The sequence below is a fragment of the Oncorhynchus nerka genome, linkage group LG14 (genome assembly GCF_034236695.1).
Source record: "Oncorhynchus nerka isolate Pitt River linkage group LG14, Oner_Uvic_2.0, whole genome shotgun sequence".
In the NCBI taxonomy this organism is placed as follows: Eukaryota; Metazoa; Chordata; class Actinopteri; order Salmoniformes; family Salmonidae; genus Oncorhynchus; species Oncorhynchus nerka.
In genome coordinates this window covers 56055211-56075312 of record NC_088409.1, presented here as the reverse complement: position 1 = coordinate 56075312, position 20102 = coordinate 56055211, and the positions used below count along the sequence as shown (strand labels likewise).

General features: G+C 45.2%; 7 non-coding genes across 7 annotated transcripts; all 7 read left to right on the top strand.

Annotated features, from left to right (window-relative positions):
• trnastop-uca (transfer RNA opal suppressor (anticodon UCA)) lies at nucleotides 1–87 on the top strand. Its single transcript has one exon. It is a non-coding gene; the product is annotated as a tRNA-Sec (tRNA).
• A 2081-nt stretch (nucleotides 88–2168) lies between these two features.
• Nucleotides 2169–2255, top strand: trnastop-uca (transfer RNA opal suppressor (anticodon UCA)). Its single transcript has one exon. It is a non-coding gene; the product is annotated as a tRNA-Sec (tRNA).
• A 4053-nt stretch (nucleotides 2256–6308) lies between these two features.
• On the top strand, nucleotides 6309–6395 carry trnastop-uca (transfer RNA opal suppressor (anticodon UCA)). The gene has a single exon. It is a non-coding gene; the product is annotated as a tRNA-Sec (tRNA).
• A 2178-nt stretch (nucleotides 6396–8573) lies between these two features.
• trnastop-uca (transfer RNA opal suppressor (anticodon UCA)) lies at nucleotides 8574–8660 on the top strand. Its single transcript has one exon. It is a non-coding gene; the product is annotated as a tRNA-Sec (tRNA).
• A 2181-nt stretch (nucleotides 8661–10841) lies between these two features.
• Nucleotides 10842–10928, top strand: trnastop-uca (transfer RNA opal suppressor (anticodon UCA)). The gene has a single exon. It is a non-coding gene; the product is annotated as a tRNA-Sec (tRNA).
• A 2069-nt stretch (nucleotides 10929–12997) lies between these two features.
• On the top strand, nucleotides 12998–13084 carry trnastop-uca (transfer RNA opal suppressor (anticodon UCA)). Its single transcript has one exon. It is a non-coding gene; the product is annotated as a tRNA-Sec (tRNA).
• A 2144-nt stretch (nucleotides 13085–15228) lies between these two features.
• Nucleotides 15229–15315, top strand: trnastop-uca (transfer RNA opal suppressor (anticodon UCA)). The gene has a single exon. It is a non-coding gene; the product is annotated as a tRNA-Sec (tRNA).
• The last annotated feature ends 4787 nt before the right edge of the window (nucleotides 15316–20102 follow it).

Below are 20102 nucleotides of genomic sequence, written 5' to 3'. Positions count from 1 at the left end.
GCCCGGATGAGCCTCGGTGGTCCGGGGTGCAGGCTTCAAACCTGTAGCTGCTTAGCGGCAGAGTGGTTCAATTCCACCTTTCGGGCGTCATTTATCAACATTCAAATGTATGGGCTTTGATCACCAACAATGTTCGTACGAATTCGCTGATATTATATACTACGCAGGAAAAGAAACGTAATTGTGTTTTTGGAAGTAAATATAAGTAAAAAGTTGTGGATGGGCCGCCTATGTCCTACCAAATTTTAAGAGATAAGTGCACACATTCCCTCCCCCCACGTTGTCCAGGCCCTTGGACAATGAGCTTCTGCCCACAGTCCTGAGTTTTGGCCAGGTTGAACCAGCATCAAACACCATCACTCTCTAAAAATATATTTTGGTTAGTTATTTTTATAGTACAGTTCCAATATGATATTGTGAAGTAAGTTGCATAGCATGTGCATCAAATAGTAACAGTAATACACGATATAGTGCTGTACCTGAACATACTCGGACCCCCAGTTGTTCCACCTGGTCGTTGTTTCTCTCAAAAGGCACCAGGAAAAAAAGTGTTTCATAGATACCTGGTGCCTCTTCAAAAGGCGATTGTTGGTGTCAACGTTCTCCTCAATGGGCCAGCGTAATTTCCGACAGCCGTATGTCATTCCTGGCTTTCACCGTTTCCACCACTGCCCACTACTGCTGGTCGGTCAGCACACGGCCACCACCATGTGGTCTTCTGTCAATTCTGAGGTAAAACAGGGTCAATAGATCATACTGTCAGAATACTGTAACATGTTTTGCGAATTTACATGTGTTAGAATGTAATTTACTGTAAATGTAATAGTAAAGTATTGATATGTAGGCTATGAGTGTCTTTTTAAAAAGTATATAGTTCTGTCCTTGAGCTTTTTCTTGTCTATTGATGTTCTTTATTATGTCATTCTTTGTAATGTTTCATGTTTTGTGTGGACCCCAGGAAGAGTAGCTGCTGCTTTTGCAACAGCTAATGGGGAAACTAATAAAATACCAACAAAAAAAGTATAGTGCATATCCTGCAGACTGGTTTTCTTGGCGAAATGTTCTTGTGATTGAATTGGCAGTTGATCTTCTCAGATTGGGGTGAATTTATCTGGCAGCCTCTGCCATGGTAAGGCCGGTGTATACCACATGGTCAACAACAACAGCCCAGACTTCATTAGACACAACAGTTCCCTGCCGTCTGCCTCCCTCCCTCTGATGTCCACATCTTTGATGGGGCCCATGCCCACCTCGTTGACCTCTTTGATGGGGCCCATGCCCATCTCTCTGACCTCTTTGATGGGGATCCATGCCCACCTCTCTGACCTCTTTTCTTTGTGGCCCATGCCCTTTGACCTCTTTGATGGGGCTCATTCCCACCTCTTTGACCTCTTTGATGGGGCCCATGCCCACCTCTTTGACCTCTTTGATGGGGCCCATGCCCACCTCTTTGACCTCTTTGATGGGGCTCATTCCCATGCTTTCTTTTGAGCATTTGAGCCATAAATTCTCATCCACATCACAGTAAATGTCCTCATTGTTCATGCACCTTGAGAAAAACCTTTTGCCATGGTGAATCCAAGCTTGACATTGGTCTGCGTTGATGTTGTCGCATGCCTCATCCATGGAAGGAGGGTGGCACACCAAACCATCTTAAGAGATAGCTATGCACACAGAAATGTTTCCCCCACATTGTGCAGGCACTTGGAGGGTTGCCTGTTGGCCTATGAGCTGGTTTCCATGTATTTGATAACATTCCATTTACTCCGTTCCATACATTATTATGAACTGTACATTATGAATACAGCAGCCTCCTGTGCCTTAGACACCCTTGGAGAATGGGGTCAACGCTAGGGACCAGCCATTATTTGATGGTGACCCTGGATGCGCAATTTAAACACTCCACCCATTTTGTTATCAACCAGCCAATCAAATCTTAGCAATTTTGCATTCTTTCGAAAAGCCCTCCCTTAACAAGACACTTTGTTTAATTTCTGTGTTTCTTTCATTATACAGTCACTAAAATGCTTGCGATTTTCATTGCAGAAAAACGTACATTCCTTATACTAAATAATACGGTTGCTTTTACCACAGCATTTTGTCACCGACACTGAAACATTTATGTACACCCTCAGGTCTATATAGGCACTGGGAACTCACATCCAAATTCCCAGATGAGCCTCGGTGGTCCGGGGTGCAGGCTTCAAACCTGTAGCTGCTTAGCGGCAGAGTGGTTCAATTCCACCTTTCGGGCGTCATTTATCAACATTCAAATGTATGGGCTTTGATCACCAACAATGTTTGTGCGAATTCGCTGATATTATATACTACGCAGGAAAAGAAACGTAATTGTGTTTTTGGAAGTAAATATAAGTAAAAAGTTGTGGATGGGCCGCCTATGTCCTACCAAATTTTAAGAGATAAGTGCACACATTCCCTCCCCCCACGTTGTCCAGGCCCTTGGACAATGAGCTTCTGCCCACAGTCCTGAGTTTTGGCCAGGTTGAACCAGCATCAAGCACCATCACTCTCTAAAAATATATTTTGGTTAGTTATTTTTATAGTACAGTTCCAATATGATATTGTGAAGTAAGTTGCATAGCATGTGCATCAAATAGTAACAGTAATACACGATATAGTGCTGTACCTGAACATACTCGGACCCCAGTGACTTTAAAGACATGCTCCAGAACTTTGGCAACTACTTTTTTTGTAGTGGGCTGGAAGTGTCAATGTGTACTTCATAAATGCATAATCTATGATCAAAATTACTTACTTACCTCAATTAGGCACAAAATCACTAGTTTGGAAGCAACTGTTTTTCTGGAACCTGTGCTGTGCCATTTCCCCCCATCTGGGCCAGCCCCCCAGCAATTCGATTTCAACCAATGAGCTTCAGCCCCTTGCTATATGAGTGACAGCTAGCAAGATGCACATGATGCACACACACAGCAGCACGACAGAGAGAATAATGACATTTTATCTGCACATTTTCTGGGACCACTTTTGGTTCGTTAACACTACTTTCAGAACTACTGGGTAAAAAGTAACCAAAAGTACCAGACAATCTCTAAGTGAAACAGGGGTGTTCTTCAATGTTTATACTAATCAAGTTAAGCCATTTCATGGCTGGCAGACAGACTAATTATTGCATTATTTCAGATTTGTTCAGTTCTTCCTGCCTTACCCTCTTTTTATCCTGTCTCCTCCTCAGAAAATCAGACAGACCCCACCACAGCCTCAGCCCTAAAGTCAGAAAGCCCTACAAGCCTCAGGGTCCAACTTCCCGCCTGCCTCCCATCCCTCATCGCCCTCACTCAGGCACTGCTAGGTTCCATCCTGGCACTCACCAACGGACTTACCCTGCTACTACTGGGCCCAGACTGCATGCATGGCTCTGGGGCCTGTCCCCCCTTGACGTCTACCTGGACCCTGGCTTCTCCATGGTGGCTGTGGGGGTGCTGCTGGCCACCACTCTGCCCCAGGTGTGCAGCTACGGTTGGCTGCTGCTCCAGGCCGTCCCGCCCCAGGTGTGTGTGTCTGATCTGGGCCGGCGGATCGCCAGTGTGCCATTGGGGTGCAGGCGGTGCACGACCTCCACGTGTGGCAGCTGACAGAGAGCTGCCTGGTGGCGTCTGTACATGTCCACTGCCACGCTGGGTTCCAGATACACAGTTTGTGTCTGTTTTTATAGTACAATACAATGCATGTTGCCGATGGGGAAATGGTTTTGGATGGACAGTAAATATAGTTAACTCAATATGCATCTATTCCCACAGGTGTGGTGATTTGTTGTCGGGGTCACCAAGGTACTGCAGAGTGTAGGTGTGAGCTGCTGGGACCAACCAGAGTTCCTCCTCTCTACTCCCACAGCCAACGGCAACCTGGATTTTGCACCAACCCCACCATCATCCATAGGGAGATGCCCTCACACCTCGCCTGCAGCCTGGCCTGTGGGAAGGGCTGTGCTGGGAAGATGTGCGGTCATCCTCTGGAGGAAGGGCCTGCAGAGCCACTGGCACCCCCTGCTGGGGAAACTGAGGAGGAGCCTCACGTGCTGATCATCGAGAACACCTTTCTTTGAGGGAAGGACCTCTAGGATGTATCTCAGTAGTGTAGAGTGGGCTCCTTGCATCCTTTCCTTCATATTAACAATCAACAATGTCACCAACAACGAATTCGCTGATATTATATACTACGCAGGAAAAGAAACGTAATTGTGTTTTTGGAAGTAAATATAAGTAAAAAGTTGTGGATGGGCCGCCTATGTCCTACCAAATTTTAAGAGATAAGTGCACACATTCCCTCCCCCCACATTGTCCAGGCCCTTGGACAATGAGCTTCTGCCCACAGTCCTGAGTTTTGGCCAGTTTGAACCAGCATCAAGCACCATCACTCTCTAAAAATATATTTTGGTTAGTTATTTTTATAGTACAGTTCCAATATGATATTGTGAAGTAAGTTGCATAGCATGTGCATCAAATAGTAACAGTAATACACGATATAGTGCTGTACCTGAACATACTCGGACCCCCAGTTGTTCCACCCGGTCGTTGTTTCTCTCAAAAGGCACCAGGAAAAAAAGTGTTTCATAGATACCTGGTGCCTCTTCAAAAGGCGATTGTTGGTGTCAACGTTCTCCTCAATGGGCCAGCGTCATTTCCGACAGCCGTATGTCATTCCTGGCTTTCACCGTTTCCACCACTGCCCACTACTGCTGGTCGGTCAGCACACGGCCACCACCATGTGGTCTTCTGTCAATTCTGAGGGTAAAACAGGGTCAATAGATCATACTGTCAGAATACTGTAACATGTTTTGCGAATTTACATGTGTTAGAATGTAATTTACTGTAAATGTAATAGTAAAGTATTGATATGTAGGCTATGAGTGTCTTTTTAAAAAGTATATAGTTCTGTCCTTGAGCTTTTTCTTGTCTATTGATGTTCTTTATTATGTCATTCTTTGTAATGTTTCATGTTTTGTGTGGACCCCAGGAAGAGTAGCTGCTGCTTTTGCAACAGCTAATGGGGAAACTAATAAAATACCAACAAAAAAGTATAGTGCATATCCTGCAGACTGGTTTTCTTGGCGAAATGTTCTTGTGATTGAATTGGCAGTTGATCTTCTCAGATTGGGGTGAATTTATCTGGCAGCCTCTGCCATGGTAAGGCCGGTGTATACCACATGGTCAACAACAACAGCCCAGACTTCATTAGACACAACAGTTCCCTGCCGTCTGCCTCCCTCCCTCTGATGTCCACATCTTTGATGGGGCCCATGCCCACCTCGTTGACCTCTTTGATGGGGCCCATGCCCATGCCCACCTCTCTGACCTCTTTGATGGGGCCCATGCCCACCTCTTTGACCTCTTTGATGGGGCCCATGCCCACCTCTTTGACCTCTTTGATGGGGCCCATGCCCACCTCTTTGACCTCTTTGATGGGGCTCATTCCCACCTCTTTGACCTCTTTGATGGGGCCCATGCCCACCTCTTTGACCTCTTTGATGGGGCCCATGCCCACCTCTTTGACCTCTTTGATGGGGCCCATGCCCACCTCTTTGACCTCTTTGATGGGGCCCATGCCCACCTCTTTGACCTCTTTGATGGGGCTCATTCCCATGCTCTTTTGAGCATTTGGCCATAAATTCTCATCTACATCACAGTAAATGTCCTCATTGTTCATGCACCTTGAGAAAAACCTTTTGCCATGGTGAATCCAAGCTTGACATTGGTCTGCGTTGATGTTGTCGCATGCCTCATCCATGGAAGGAGGGTGGCACACCAAACCATCTTAAGAGATAGCTACGCACACAGAAATGTTTCCCCCACATTGTGCGGGCACTTGGAGGGTTGCCTGTTGGCCTATGAGCTGGTTTCCATGTATTTGATAACATTCCATTTACTCCGTTCCATACATTATTATGAACTGTACATTATGAATACAGCAGCCTCCTGTGCCTTAGACACCCTTGGAGAATGGGGTCAACGCTAGGGACCAGCCATTATTTGATGGTGACCCTGGATGCGCAATTTAAACACTCCACCCATTTTGTTATCAACCAGCCAATCAAATCTTAGCAATTTTGCATTCTTTCGAAAAGCCCTCCCTTAACAAGACACTTTGTTTAATTTCTATGTTTCTTTCATTATACAGTCACTAAAATGCTTGCGATTTTCATTGCAGAAAAACGTACATTCCTTATACTAAATAATACGGTTGCTTTTACCACAGCATTTTGTCACCGACACTGAAACATTTATGTACACCCTCAGGTCTATATAGGCACTGGGAACTCACATCCAAATTCCCGGATGAGCCTCGGTGGTCCGGGGTGCAGGCTTCAAACCTGTAGCTGCTTAGCGGCAGAGTGGTTCAATTCCACCTTTCGGGCGTCATTTATCAACATTCAAATGTATGGGCTTTGATCACCAACAATGTTCGTACGAATTCGCTGATATTATATACTACGCAGGAAAAGAAACGTAATTGTGTTTTTGGAAGTAAATATAAGTAAAAAGTTGTGGATGGGCCGCCTATGTCCTACCAAATTTTAAGAGATAAGTGCACACATTCCCTCCCCCCACGTTGTCCAGGCCCTTGGACAATGAGCTTCTGCCCACAGTCCTGAGTTTTGGCCAGTTTGAACCAGCATCAAGCACCATCACTCTCTAAAAATATATTTTGGTTAGTTATTTTTATAGTACAGTTCCAATATGATATTGTGAAGTAAGTTGCATAGCATGTGCATCAAATAGTAACAGTAATACACGATATAGTGCTGTACCTGAACATACTCGGACCCCCAGTTGTTCCAAAGTCGTTGTTTCTCTCAAAAGGCACCAGGAAAAAAAAGTGTTTCATAGATACCTGGTGCCTCTTCAAAAGTGCATTGTTGGTGTACGTTCTCCTCAATGGGCCAGCGTCATTTCCGATCAGCCGTATGTCATTCCTGGCTTTCACCGTTTCCACCACTGCCCACTACTGCTGGTCGGTCAGCAACGGCCACCACCATGTGGTCTTCTGTCAATTCTGAGGGTAAAACAGGGTCAATAGATCATACTGTCAGAATACTGTAACATGTTTTGCGAATTTACATGTGTTAGAATGTAATTTACTGTAAATGTAATAGTAAAGTATTGATATGTAGGCTATGAGTGTCTTTTTAAAAAGTATATAGTTCTGTCCTTGAGCTTTTTCTTGTCTATTGATGTTCTTTATTATGTCATTCTTTGTTTCATGTTTTGTGTGGACCCCAGGAAGAGTAGCTGCTGCTTTTGCAACAGCTAATGGGGAAACTAATAAAATACCAACAAAAAAAAGTATAGTGCATATCCTGCAGACTGGTTTTCTTGGCGAAATGTTCTTGTGATTGAATTGGCAGTTGATCTTCTCAGATTGGGGTGAATTTATCTGGCAGCCTCTGCCATGGTAAGGCATGTATACCACATGGTCAACAACAACAGCCCAGACTTCATTAGACACAACAGTTCCCTGCCGTCTGCCTCCCTCCCTCTGATGTCCACATCTTTGATGGGGCCCATGCCCACCTCGTTGACCTCTTTGATGGGGCCCATGCCCATGCCCACCTCTCTGACCTCTTTGATGGGGCCCATGCCCACCTCTTTGACCTCTTTGATGGGGCCCATGCCCACCTCTTTGACCTCTTTGATGGGGCCCATGCCCACCTCTTTGACCTCTTTGATGGGGCTCATTCCCACCTCTTTGACCTCTTTGATGGGGCCCATGCCCACCTCTTTGACCTCTTTGATGGGGCCCATGCCCACCTCTTTGACCTCTTTGATGGGGCCCATGCCCACCTCTTTGACCTCTTTGATGGGGCCCATGCCCACCTCTTTGACCTCTTTGATGGGGCTCATTCCCATGCTCTTTTGAGCATTTGGCCATAAATTCTCATCCACATCACAGTAAATGTCCTCATTGTTCATGCACCTTGAGAAAAACCTTTTGCCATGGTGAATCCAAGCTTGACATTGGTCTGCGTTGATGTTGTCGCATGCCTCATCCATGGAAGGAGGGTGGCACACCAAACCATCTTAAGAGATAGCTACTGCACACAGAAATGTTTCCCCCACATTGTGCGGGCACTTGGAGGGTTGCCTGTTGGCCTATGAGCTGGTTTCCATGTATTTGATAACATTCCATTTACTCCGTTCCATACATTATTATGAACTGTACATTATGAATACAGCAGCCTCCTGTGCCTTAGACACCCTTGGAGAATGGGGTCAACGCTAGGGACCAGCCATTATTTGATGGTGACCCTGGATGCGCAATTTAAACACTCCACCCATTTTGTTATCAACCAGCCAATCAAATCTTAGCAATTTTGCATTCTTTCGAAAAGCCCCCCTTAACAAGACACTTTGTTTAATTTCTATGTTTCTTTCATTATACAGTCACTAAAATGCTTGGCGATTTTCATTGCAGAAAAACGTACATTCCTTATACTAAATAATACGGTTGCTTTTACCACAGCATTTTGTCACCGACACTGAAACATTTATGTACACCCTCAGGTCTATATAGGCACTGGGAACTCACATCCAAATGCCCGGATGAGCCTCGGTGGTCCGGGGTGCAGGCTTCAAACCTGTAGCTGCTTAGCGGCAGAGTGGTTCAATTCCACCTTTCGGGCGTCATTTATCAACATTCAAATGTATGGGCTTTGATCACCAACAATGTTCGTACGAATTCGCTGATATTATATACTACGCAGGAAAAGAAACGTAATTGTGTTTTTGGAAGTAAATATAAGTAAAAAGTTGTGGATGGGCCGCCTATGTCCTACCAAATTTTAAGAGATAAGTGCACACATTCCCTCCCCCCACGTTGTCCAGGCCCTTGGACAATGAGCTTCTTCCCACAGTCCTGAGTTTTGGCCAGGTTGAACCAGCATCAAACACCATCACTCTCTAAAAATATATTTTGGTTAGTTATTTTTATAGTACAGTTCCAATATGATATTGTGAAGTAAGTTGCATAGCATGTGCATCAAATAGTAACAGTAATACACGATATAGTGCTGTACCTGAACATACTCGGACCCCCAGTTGTTCCACCCGGTCGTTGTTTCTCTCAAAAGGCACCAGGAAAAAAAGTGTTTCATAGATACCTGGTGCCTCTTCAAAAGGCGATTGTTGGTGTCAACGTTCTCCTCAATGGGCCAGCGTCATTTCCGACAGCCGTATGTCATTCCTGGCTTTCACCGTTTCCACCACTGCCCACTACTGCTGGTCGGTCAGCACACGGCCACCACCATGTGGTCTTCTGTCAATTCTGAGGGTAAAACAGGGTCAATAGATCATACTGTCAGAATACTGTAACATGTTTTGCGAATTTACATGTGTTAGAATGTAATTTACTGTAAATGTAATAGTAAAGTATTGATATGTAGGCTATGAGTGTCTTTTTAAAAAGTATATAGTTCTGTCCTTGAGCTTTTTCTTGTCTATTGATGTTCTTTATTATGTCATTCTTTTTGTTTCATGTTTTTGTGGACCCCAGGAAGAGTAGCTGCTGCTTTTGCAACAGCTAATGGGGAAACTAATAAAATACCAACAAAAAAAGTATAGTGCATATCCTGCAGACTGGTTTTCTTGGCGAAATGTTCTTGTGATTGAATTGGCAGTTGATCTTCTCAGATTGGGGTGAATTTATCTGGCAGCCTCTGCCATGGTAAGGCCGGTGTATACCACATGGTCAACAACAACAGCCCAGACTTCATTAGACACAACAGTTCCCTGCCGTCTGCCTCCCTCCCTCTGATGTCCACATCTTTGATGGGGCCCATGCCCACCTCGTTGACCTCTTTGATGGGGCCCATGCCCATGCCCACCTCTCTGACCTCTTTGATGGGGCCCATGCCCACCTCTTTGACCTCTTTGATGGGGCCCATGCCCACCTCTTTGACCTCTTTGATGGGGCCCATGCCCACCTCTTTGACCTCTTTGATGGGGCTCATTCCCACCTCTTTGACCTCTTTGATGGGGCCCATGCCCACCTCTTTGACCTCTTTGATGGGGCCCATGCCCACCTCTTTGACCTCTTTGATGGGGCCCATGCCCACCTCTTTGACCTCTTTGATGGGGCCCATGCCCACCTCTTTGACCTCTTTGATGGGGCTCATTCCCATGCTCTTTTGAGCATTTGGCCATAAATTCTCATCCACATCACAGTAAATGTCCTCATTGTTCATGCACCTTGAGAAAAACCTTTTGCCATGGTGAATCCAAGCTTGACATTGGTCTGCGTTGATGTTGTCGCATGCCTCATCCATGGAAGGAGGGTGGCACACCAAACCATCTTAAGAGATAGCTACGCACACAGAAATGTTTCCCCCACATTGTGCGGGCACTTGGAGGGTTGCCTGTTGGCCTATGAGCTGGTTTCCATGTATTTGATAACATTCCATTTACTCCGTTCCATACATTATTATGAACTGTACATTATGAATACAGCAGCCTCCTGTGCCTTAGACACACTTGGAGAATGGGGTCAACGCTAGGGACCAGCCATTATTTGATGGTGACCCTGGATGCGCAATATAAACACTCCACCCATTTTGTTATCAACCAGCCAATCAAATCTTAGCAATTTTGCATTCTTTCGAAAAGCCCTCCCTTAACAAGACACTTTGTTTAATTTCTGTGTTTCTTTCATTATACAGTCACTAAAATGCTTGCGATTTTCATTGCAGAAAACGTACATTCCTTATACTAAATAATACGGTTGCTTTTACCACAGCATTTTGTCACCGACACTGAAACATTTATGTACACCCTCAGGTCTATATAGGCACTGGGAACTCACATCCAAATGCCCGGATGAGCCTCGGTGGTCCGGGGTGCAGGCTTCAAACCTGTAGCTGCTTAGCGGCAGAGTGGTTCAATTCCACCTTTCGGGCGTCATTTATCAACATTCAAATGTATGGGCTTTGATCACCAACAATGTTCGTACGAATTCGCTGATATTATATACTACGCAGGAAAAGAAACGTAATTGTGTTTTTGGAAGTAAATATAAGTAAAAAGTTGTGGATGGCCTATGTCCTACCAAATTTTAAGAGATAAGTGCACACATTCCCTCCCCCCACGTTGTCCAGGCCCTTGGACAATGAGCTTCTGCCCACAGTCCTGAGTTTTGGCCAGGTTGAACCAGCATCAAGCACCATCACTCTCTAAAAATATATTTTGGTTAGTTATTTTTATAGTACAGTTCCAATATGATATTGTGAAGTAAGTTGCATAGCATGTGCATCAAATAGTAACAGTAATACACGATATAGTGCTGTACCTGAACATACTCGGACCCCCAGTTGTTCCACCTGGTCGTTGTTTCTCTCAAAAGGCACCAGGAAAAAAAGTGTTTCATAGATACCTGGTGCCTCTTCAAAAGGCGATTGTTGGTGTCAACGTTCTCCTCAATGGGCCAGCGTCATTTCCGACAGCCGTATGTCATTCCTGGCTTTCACCGTTTCCACCACTGCCCACTACTGCTGGTCGGTCAGCACACGGCCACCACCATGTGGTCTTCTGTCAATTCTGAGGGTAAAACAGGGTCAATAGATCATACTGTCAGAATACTGTAACATGTTTTGCGAATTTACATGTGTTAGAATGTAATTTACTGTAAATGTAATAGTAAAGTATTGATATGTAGGCTATGAGTGTCTTTTTAAAAAGTATATAGTTCTGTCCTTGAGCTTTTTCTTGTCTATTGATGTTCTTTATTATGTCATTCTTTGTAATGTTTCATGTTTTGTGTGGACCCCAGGAAGAGTAGCTGCTGCTTTTGCAACAGCTAATGGGGATCCTAATAAAATACCAACAAAAAAAAGTATAGTGCATATCCTGCAGACTGGTTTTCTTGGCGAAATGTTCTTGTGATCGAATTGGCAGTTGATCTTCTCAGATTGGGGTGAATTTATCTGGCAGCCTCTGCCATGGTAAGGCCGGTGTATACCACATGGTCAACAACAACAGCCCAGACTTCATTAGACACAACAGTTCCCTGCCGTCTGCCTCCCTCCCTCTGATGTCCACATCTTTGATGGGGCCCATGCCCACCTCGTTGACCTCTTTGATGGGGCCCATGCCCATCTCTCTGACCTCTTTGATGGGGATCCATGCCCACCTCTCTGACCTCTTTTCTGTGGCCCATGCCCACCTCTTTGATGGGGCTCATTTCCACCTCTTTGACCTCTTTGATGGGGCCCATGCCCACCTCTTTGACCTCTTTGATGGGGCCCATGCCCACCTCTTTGACCTCTTTGATGGGGCTCATTCCCATGCTCTTTTGAGCATTTGGCCATAAATTCTCATCCACATCACAGTAAATGTCCTCATTGTTCATGCACCTTGAGAAAAACCTTTTGCCATGGTGAATCCAAGCTTGACATTGGTCTGCGTTGATGTTGTCGCATGCCTCATCCATGGAAGGAGGGTGGCACACCAAACCATCTTAAGAGATAGCTATGCACACAGAAATGTTTCCCCCACATTGTGCAGGCACTTGGAGGGTTGCCTGTTGGCCTATGAGCTGGTTTCCATGTATTTGATAACATTCCATTTACTCATTTCCATACATTATTATGAACTGTACATTATGAATACAGCAGCCTCCTGTGCCTTAGACACCCTTGGAGAATGGGGTCAACGCTAGGGACCAGCCATTATTTGATGGTGACCCTGGATGCGCAATATAAACACTCCACCCATTTTGTTATCAACCAGCCAATCAAATCTTAGCAATTTTGCATTCTTTCGAAAAGCCCTCCCTTAACAAGACACTTTGTTTAATTTCTGTGTTTCTTTCATTATACAGTCACTAAAATGCTTGCGATTTTCATTGCAGAAAACGTACATTCCTTATACTAAATAATACGGTTGCTTTTACCACAGCATTTTGTCACCGACACTGAAACATTTATGTACACCCTCAGGTCTATATAGGCACTGGGAACTCACATCCAAATGCCCGGATGAGCCTCGGTGGTCCGGGGTGCAGGCTTCAAACCTGTAGCTGCTTAGCGGCAGAGTGGTTCAATTCCACCTTTCGGGCGTCATTTATCAACATTCAAATGTATGGGCTTTGATCACCAACAATGTTCGTACGAATTCGCTGATATTATATACTACGCAGGAAAAGAAACGTAATTGTGTTTTTGGAAGTAAATATAAGTAAAAAGTTGTGGATGGCCTAAGTCCTACCAAATTTTAAGAGATAAGTGCACACATTCCCTCCCCCCACGTTGTCCAGGCCCTTGGACAATGAGCTTCTGCCCACAGTCCTGAGTTTTGGCCAGGTTGAACCAGCATCAAGCACCATCACTCTCTAAAAATATATTTTGGTTAGTTATTTTTATAGTACAGTTCCAATATGATATTGTGAAGTAAGTTGCATAGCATGTGCATCAAATAGTAACAGTAATACACGATATAGTGCTGTACCTGAACATACTCGGACCCCCAGTTGTTCCACCTGGTCGTTGTTTCTCTCAAAAGGCACCAGGAAAAAAAGTGTTTCATAGATAACTGGTGCCTCTTCAAAAGGCGATTGTTGGTGTCAACGTTCTCCTCAATGGGCCAGCGTCATTTCCGACAGCCGTATGTCATTCCTGGCTTTCACCGTTTCCACCACTGCCCACTACTGCTGGTCGGTCAGCACACGGCCACCACCATGTGGTCTTCTGTCAATTCTGAGGGTAAAACAGGGTCAATAGATCATACTGTCAGAATACTGTAACATGTTTTGCGAATTTACATGTGTTAGAATGTAATTTACTGTAAATGTAATAGTAAAGTATTGATATGTAGGCTATGAGTGTCTTTTTAAAAAGTATATAGTTCTGTCCTTGAGCTTTTTCTTGTCTATTGATGTTCTTTATTATGTCATTCTTTGTAATGTTTCATGTTTTGTGTGGACCCCAGGAAGAGTAGCTGCTGCTTTTGCAACAGCTAATGGGGAAACTAATAAAATACCAACAAAAAAAAGTATAGTGCATATCCTGCAGACTGGTTTTCTTGGCGAAATGTTCTTGTGATTGAATTGGCAGTTGATCTTCTCAGATTGGGGTGAATTTATCTGGCAGCCTCTGCCATGGTAAGGCCGGTGTATACCACATGGTCAACAACAACAGCCCAGACTTCATTAGACACAACAGTTCCCTGCCGTCTGCCTCCCTCCCTCTGATGTCCACATCTTTGATGGGGCCCATGCCCACCTCGTTGACCTCTTTGATGGGGCCCATGCCCATGCCCTCTCTGACCTCTTTGATGGGGATCCATGCCCACCTCCTGACCTCTTTGATGGGGCCCATGCCCACCTCTTTGACCTCTTTGATGGGGCTCATTCCCACCTCTTTGACCTCTTTGATGGGGCCCATGCCCACCTCTTTGACCTCTTTGATGGGGCCCATGCCCACCTCTTTGACCTCTTTGATGGGGCCCATGCCCACCTCTTTGACCTCTTTGATGGGGCCCATGCCCACCTCTTTCCTCTTTGATGGGGCTCATTCCCATGCTCTTTTGAGCATTTGGCCATAAATTCTCATCCACATCACAGTAAATGTCCTCATTGTTCATGCACCTTGAGAAAAACCTTTTGCCATGGTGAATCCAAGCTTGACATTGGTCTGCGTTGATGTTGTCGCATGCCTCATCCATGGAAGGAGGGTGGCACACCAAACCATCTTAAGAGATAGCTATGCACACAGAAATGTTTCCCCCACATTGTGCAGGCACTTGGAGGGTTGCCTGTTGGCCTATGAGCTGGTTTCCATGTATTTGATAACATTCCATTTACTCCTTTCCATACATTATTATGAACTGTACATTATGAATACAGCAGCCTCCTGTGCCTTAGACACCCTTGGAGAATGGGGTCAACGCTAGGGACCAGCCATTATTTGATGGTGACCCTGGATGCGCAATTAAACACTCCACCCATTTTGTTATCAACCAGCCAATCAAATCTTAGCAATTTTGCATTCTTTCGAAAAGCCCTCCCTTAACAAGACACTTTGTTTAATTTCTGTGTTTCTTTCATTATACAGTCACTAAAATGCTTGCGATTTTCATTGCAGAAAAACGTACATTCCTTATACTAAATAATACGGTTGCTTTTACCACAGCATTTTGTCACCGACACTGAAACATTTATGTACACCCTCAGGTCTATATAGGCACTGGGAACTCACATCCAAATGCCCGGATGAGCCTCGGTGGTCCGGGGTGCAGGCTTCAAACCTGTAGCTGCTTAGCGGCAGAGTGGTTCAATTCCACCTTTCGGGCGTCATTTATCAACATTCAAATGTATGGGCTTTGATCACCAACAATGTTCGTACGAATTCGCTGATATTATATACTACGCAGGAAAAGAAACGTAATTGTGTTTTTGGAAGTAAATATAAGTAAAAAGTTGTGGATGGGCCGCCTATGTCCTACCAAATTTTAAGAGATAAGTGCACACATTCCCTCCCCCCCACGTTGTCCAGGCCCTTGGACAATGAGCTTCTGCCCACAGTCCTGAGTTTTGGCCAGGTTGAACCAGCATCAAGCACCATCACTCTCTAAAAATATATTTTGGTTAGTTATTTTTATAGTACAGTTCCAATATGATATTGTGAAGTAAGTTGCATAGCATGTGCATCAAATAGTAACAGTAATACACGATATAGTGCTGTACCTGAACATACTCGGACCCCAGTGACTTTAAAGACATGCTCCAGAACTTTGGCAACTACTTTTTTTGTAGTGGGCTGGAAGTGTCAATGTGTACTTCATAAATGCATAATCTATGATCAAAATTACTTACTTACCTCAATTAGGCACAAAATCACTAGTTTGGAAGCAACTGTTTTTCTGGAACCTGTGCTGTGCCATTTCCCCCCATCTGGGCCAGCCCCCCCAGCAATTCGATTTCAACCAATGAGCTTCAGCCCCTTGCTATATGAGTGACAGCTAGCAAGATGCACATGATGCACACACACAGCAGCACGACAGAGAGAATAATGACATTTTATCTGCACATTTTCTGGGACCACTTTTGGCTCGTTAACACTACTTTCAGAACTACTGGGTAAAAAGTAACCAAAAGTACCAGACAATCTCTAAGTGAAACAGGGGTGTTTTTCAATGTTTATACTAATCAAGTTAAGCCATTTCATGGCTGGCAGACAGACTAATTATTGCATTATTTCAGATTTGTTCAGTTCTTCCTGCCTTACCCTCTTTTTATCCTGTCTCCTCCTCAGAAAATCAGACAGACCCCACCACAGCCTCAGCCCTAAAGTCAGAAAGCCCTACAAGCCTCAGGGTCCAACTTCCCGCCTGCCTCCCATCCCTCATCGCCCTCACTCAGGCACTGCTAGGTTCCATCCTGGCACTCACCAACGGACTTACCCTGCTACTACTGGGCCCAGACTGCATGCATGGCTCTGGGGCCTGTGGCCCCTTCGTCTACCTGGACCCTGGCTTCTCCATGGTGGCTGTGGGGTGCTGCTGGCCACCACTCTGCCCCAGGTGTGTGCAGCTACGGTTGGCTGCTGCTCCAGGCCGTCCCGCCCCAGGTGTGTGTGTCTGATCTGGGCCGGCGGATCGCCAGTGTGCCAGGGGTGCAGGCGGTGCACGACCTCCACGTGTGGCAGCTGACAGAGAGCTGCCTGGTGGCGTCTGTACATGTCCACTGCCACGCTGGGTTCCAGATACACAGTTTGTGTCTGTTTTTATAGTACAATACAATGCATGTTGCCGATGGGGAAATGGTTTTGGATGGACAGTAAATATAGTTAACTCAATATGCATCTATTCCCACAGGTGTGGTGATTTGTTGTCGGGGGTCACCAAGGTACTGCAGAGTGTAGGTGTGAGCTGCTGCACCGTACAACCAGAGTTCCTCCTCTCTACTCCCACAGCCAACGGCAACCTGGATAACAACGGCACCAACCCCACCATCATCCATAGGGAGATGCCCTCACACCTCGCCTGCAGCCTGGCCTGTGGGAAGGGCTGTGCTGGGAAGATGTGCTGTGCTCCTCTGGAGGAAGGGCCTGCAGAGCCACTGGCACCCCCTGCTGGGGAAACTGAGGAGGAGCCTCACGTGCTGATCATCGAGAACACCTTTCTTTGAGGGAAGGACCTCTAGGATGTATCTCAGTAGTGTAGAGTGGGCTCCTTGCATCCTTTCCTTCATATTAAACTGATGTGAGAGGCCTGAAGTGGAGCAAACCACTTTTGGCAATTAAGATTCAGCTTGGGGATTGAATAGAATACATTATTATTGTCAGAATATTCTTAAAGACTTCTGTCCCCATGTCATTGAGGTACTTTTAGAGAGCTAGATAGCCTAATGTAAGAATTAGGCTCAGGTAAAGAGTAGAAATCAAAGTAGTCATCATGCGTGTGTATTTTGGGATGGGGTGGGATAATAAACAGCATTCCTATGGGTACTCAGAAAGGGCCTGTATGTGTACTGTATCTACTGTATGCATGTATGTATGTACTACATCATTATGTTGGGATTGTATTTCATTGTATTAACACGGTGCCATACCAAAGATACAGTAGATTGTAAGCCAAGTCACTCACCTAATTAAGTGTTTATTCAATAATGCCATTTCAACATACACTACCGTTCAGTTTGGGGTCACTTAGAAATGTCCTTGTTTTTGGAGAAAAAAAAGCCACCAAAAATTGTCCATTAAAATAACATCAAATTGATCAGAAATACAGGGTAGACATTGTTAATGTTGAAAATGACTATTGTAGATTGAAATGGCTAATTTTTCTAAGGAATTTCTACATAGGTGTACAGATGCCCATTATCAGCAACCATCACTCCTGTGTTCCAATGACACCTTGTGTTAGCTAATCCAAGTTTATCATTTTAAAAGGCTGATTGATCATTAGAAAACCCTTTTGCAATCATGTTAGCACAGCTGAAAACTGTTGTTCTGTTTAAAGAAGCAATAAAACTGTCCTTTAGACTAGTTGAGTATCTGGAGCATCAGCATTTGTGGGTTCGATTACAGGCTCAAAATGGCCAGAAACAAAGAATTTTCTTCTGAAACTCGTCAGTCTATTCTTGTTCTGAGAAATTAAGTCTATTCCATGCGAGAAATTCCCAAGAAACTAACCAGAATCGAAAGAGGAGTGGGAGGCCCCAGTGCACAACTGAGCAAGAGGACGAGTACATTAGTCTCTAGTTTGAGAAACAGACACCTCACAAGTCCTCAACTGGCAGCTTCATTAAATAGTACCCGCAAAACACCAGTCACAACGTCAAGATTGAAGAGGTGACTTCGGGATGCTGGCCTTCTAGGCTGCATTGCAAAGAAAAAGACGTATCTCAGACTGGCCAATAAAAAGAAAAGATTAAGATGTGCAAAAGAACACAGACACTGGACAGTAGAACTCTGCCTATATGGCCAACATCCCGGAGTTGCCTCTTCACTGTGGATGTTAAGACTGGCCACCCCTACCCCGGACAACAGCACTCCACCCCCCACAGCAACTCGCCCAAGCCTTCCCCATTTCTGCTTCTCCCAAATCCAGTCAGCTGATGTTCTGAAAGAGCTGCAAAAGCTGGACCCCCACAAATCAGCCGGGCTAGACAATCTGGACCCTTTAATTCTAAAATTTTCCGCCGAAATTGTTGCAACCCCTATTACTAGCCTGTTCAACCTCTCTTTTGTGTCGTCTGAGATTCCCAAAGATTGGAAAGCAGCTGCGGTCATCCCCCTCTTCAAAGGGGGGGACACTCTTGACCTAAACTGCTACACACCTATATCTATCCTACCCTGCCTTTCTAAGGTCTTCGAAAGCCAAGTCAACAAACAGATTACCAACCATTTCGAATCACACCGCACCTTCTCCGCTATGCAATCTGGTTTCAGAGCTGGCCATGGGTGCACCTCAGCCATGCTCAAGGTCCTAAACAATATCTTAACCGCCATCGATAAGAAACAATACTGTGCAGCCGTATTCATTGACCTGGCCAAGGCTTTTGACTCTGTCAATCACCACATCCTCATCGGCAGACTCGATAGCCTTGGATTCTCAAATGATTGCATCTCCTGGTTCACCAACTACTTCTCTGATAGAGTTCATTGTGTCAAATCGGAGGGCCTGTTGTCCGGGCCTCTGGCAGTCTCTATGAGGGTGCCACAGGGTTCAATTCCATGGTCCGACTCTCTTCTCTGTATACATCAATGATGTCGCTCTTGCTGCTGGTGAGTCTCTGATCCACCTCTACGCAGATGACACCATTCTGTATACTTCTGGCCCTTCTTTGGACACTGTGTTAACAACCCTCCAGACGAGCTTCAATGCCATAACAACTCTCCTTCTGTGACCTCCAACTGCTCTTAAATACAAGTAAAACTAAATGCATGCTCTTCAACCGATCACTGCCTGCACCTGCCCGTCCGTCCAGCATCACTACTCTGGACGGTTCTGACTTAGAATATGTGGACAACTACAAATACCTAGGTGTCTGGTTAGACTGTAAACTCTCCATTCAGACTCACATCAAACATCTCCAATCCAAAGTTACATCTGGAATTGGCTTCCTATTTCACAACAAAGCATCCTTCACTCATGCTGCCAAACATACCCTCGTAAATCTGACCATCCTACCGATCCTCGACTTCGACGATGTCATTTACAAAATAGCCTCCAATACTGTACTCAATAAATTGGATGCAGTCTATCACAGTGCCATCCGTTTTGTCACCAAAGCCCCATATACTACCCACCACTGTGACTTGTACGCTCTCGTTGGCTGGCCCTCGCTTCATACTCGTCGCTAAACCCACTGGCTCCATGTCATCTACAAGACCCTGCTAGGTAAAGTCCCCCCTTATCTCAGCTCACTGGTCACCATAGCTGCACCCACCCGTAGCACGCATTCCAGCAGGTATATCTCACTTGTCACCCCCAAAGCCAATCCCTAATTGGCCGCCTCTCCTTCCAGTTCTCTGCTGCCAATGACTGGAACGAACTACAAAAATCTCTGAAACTGGAAACACTTATCTCGCTCACTAGCTTTAAGCACCAGCTGTCAGAGCAGCTCACAGATCA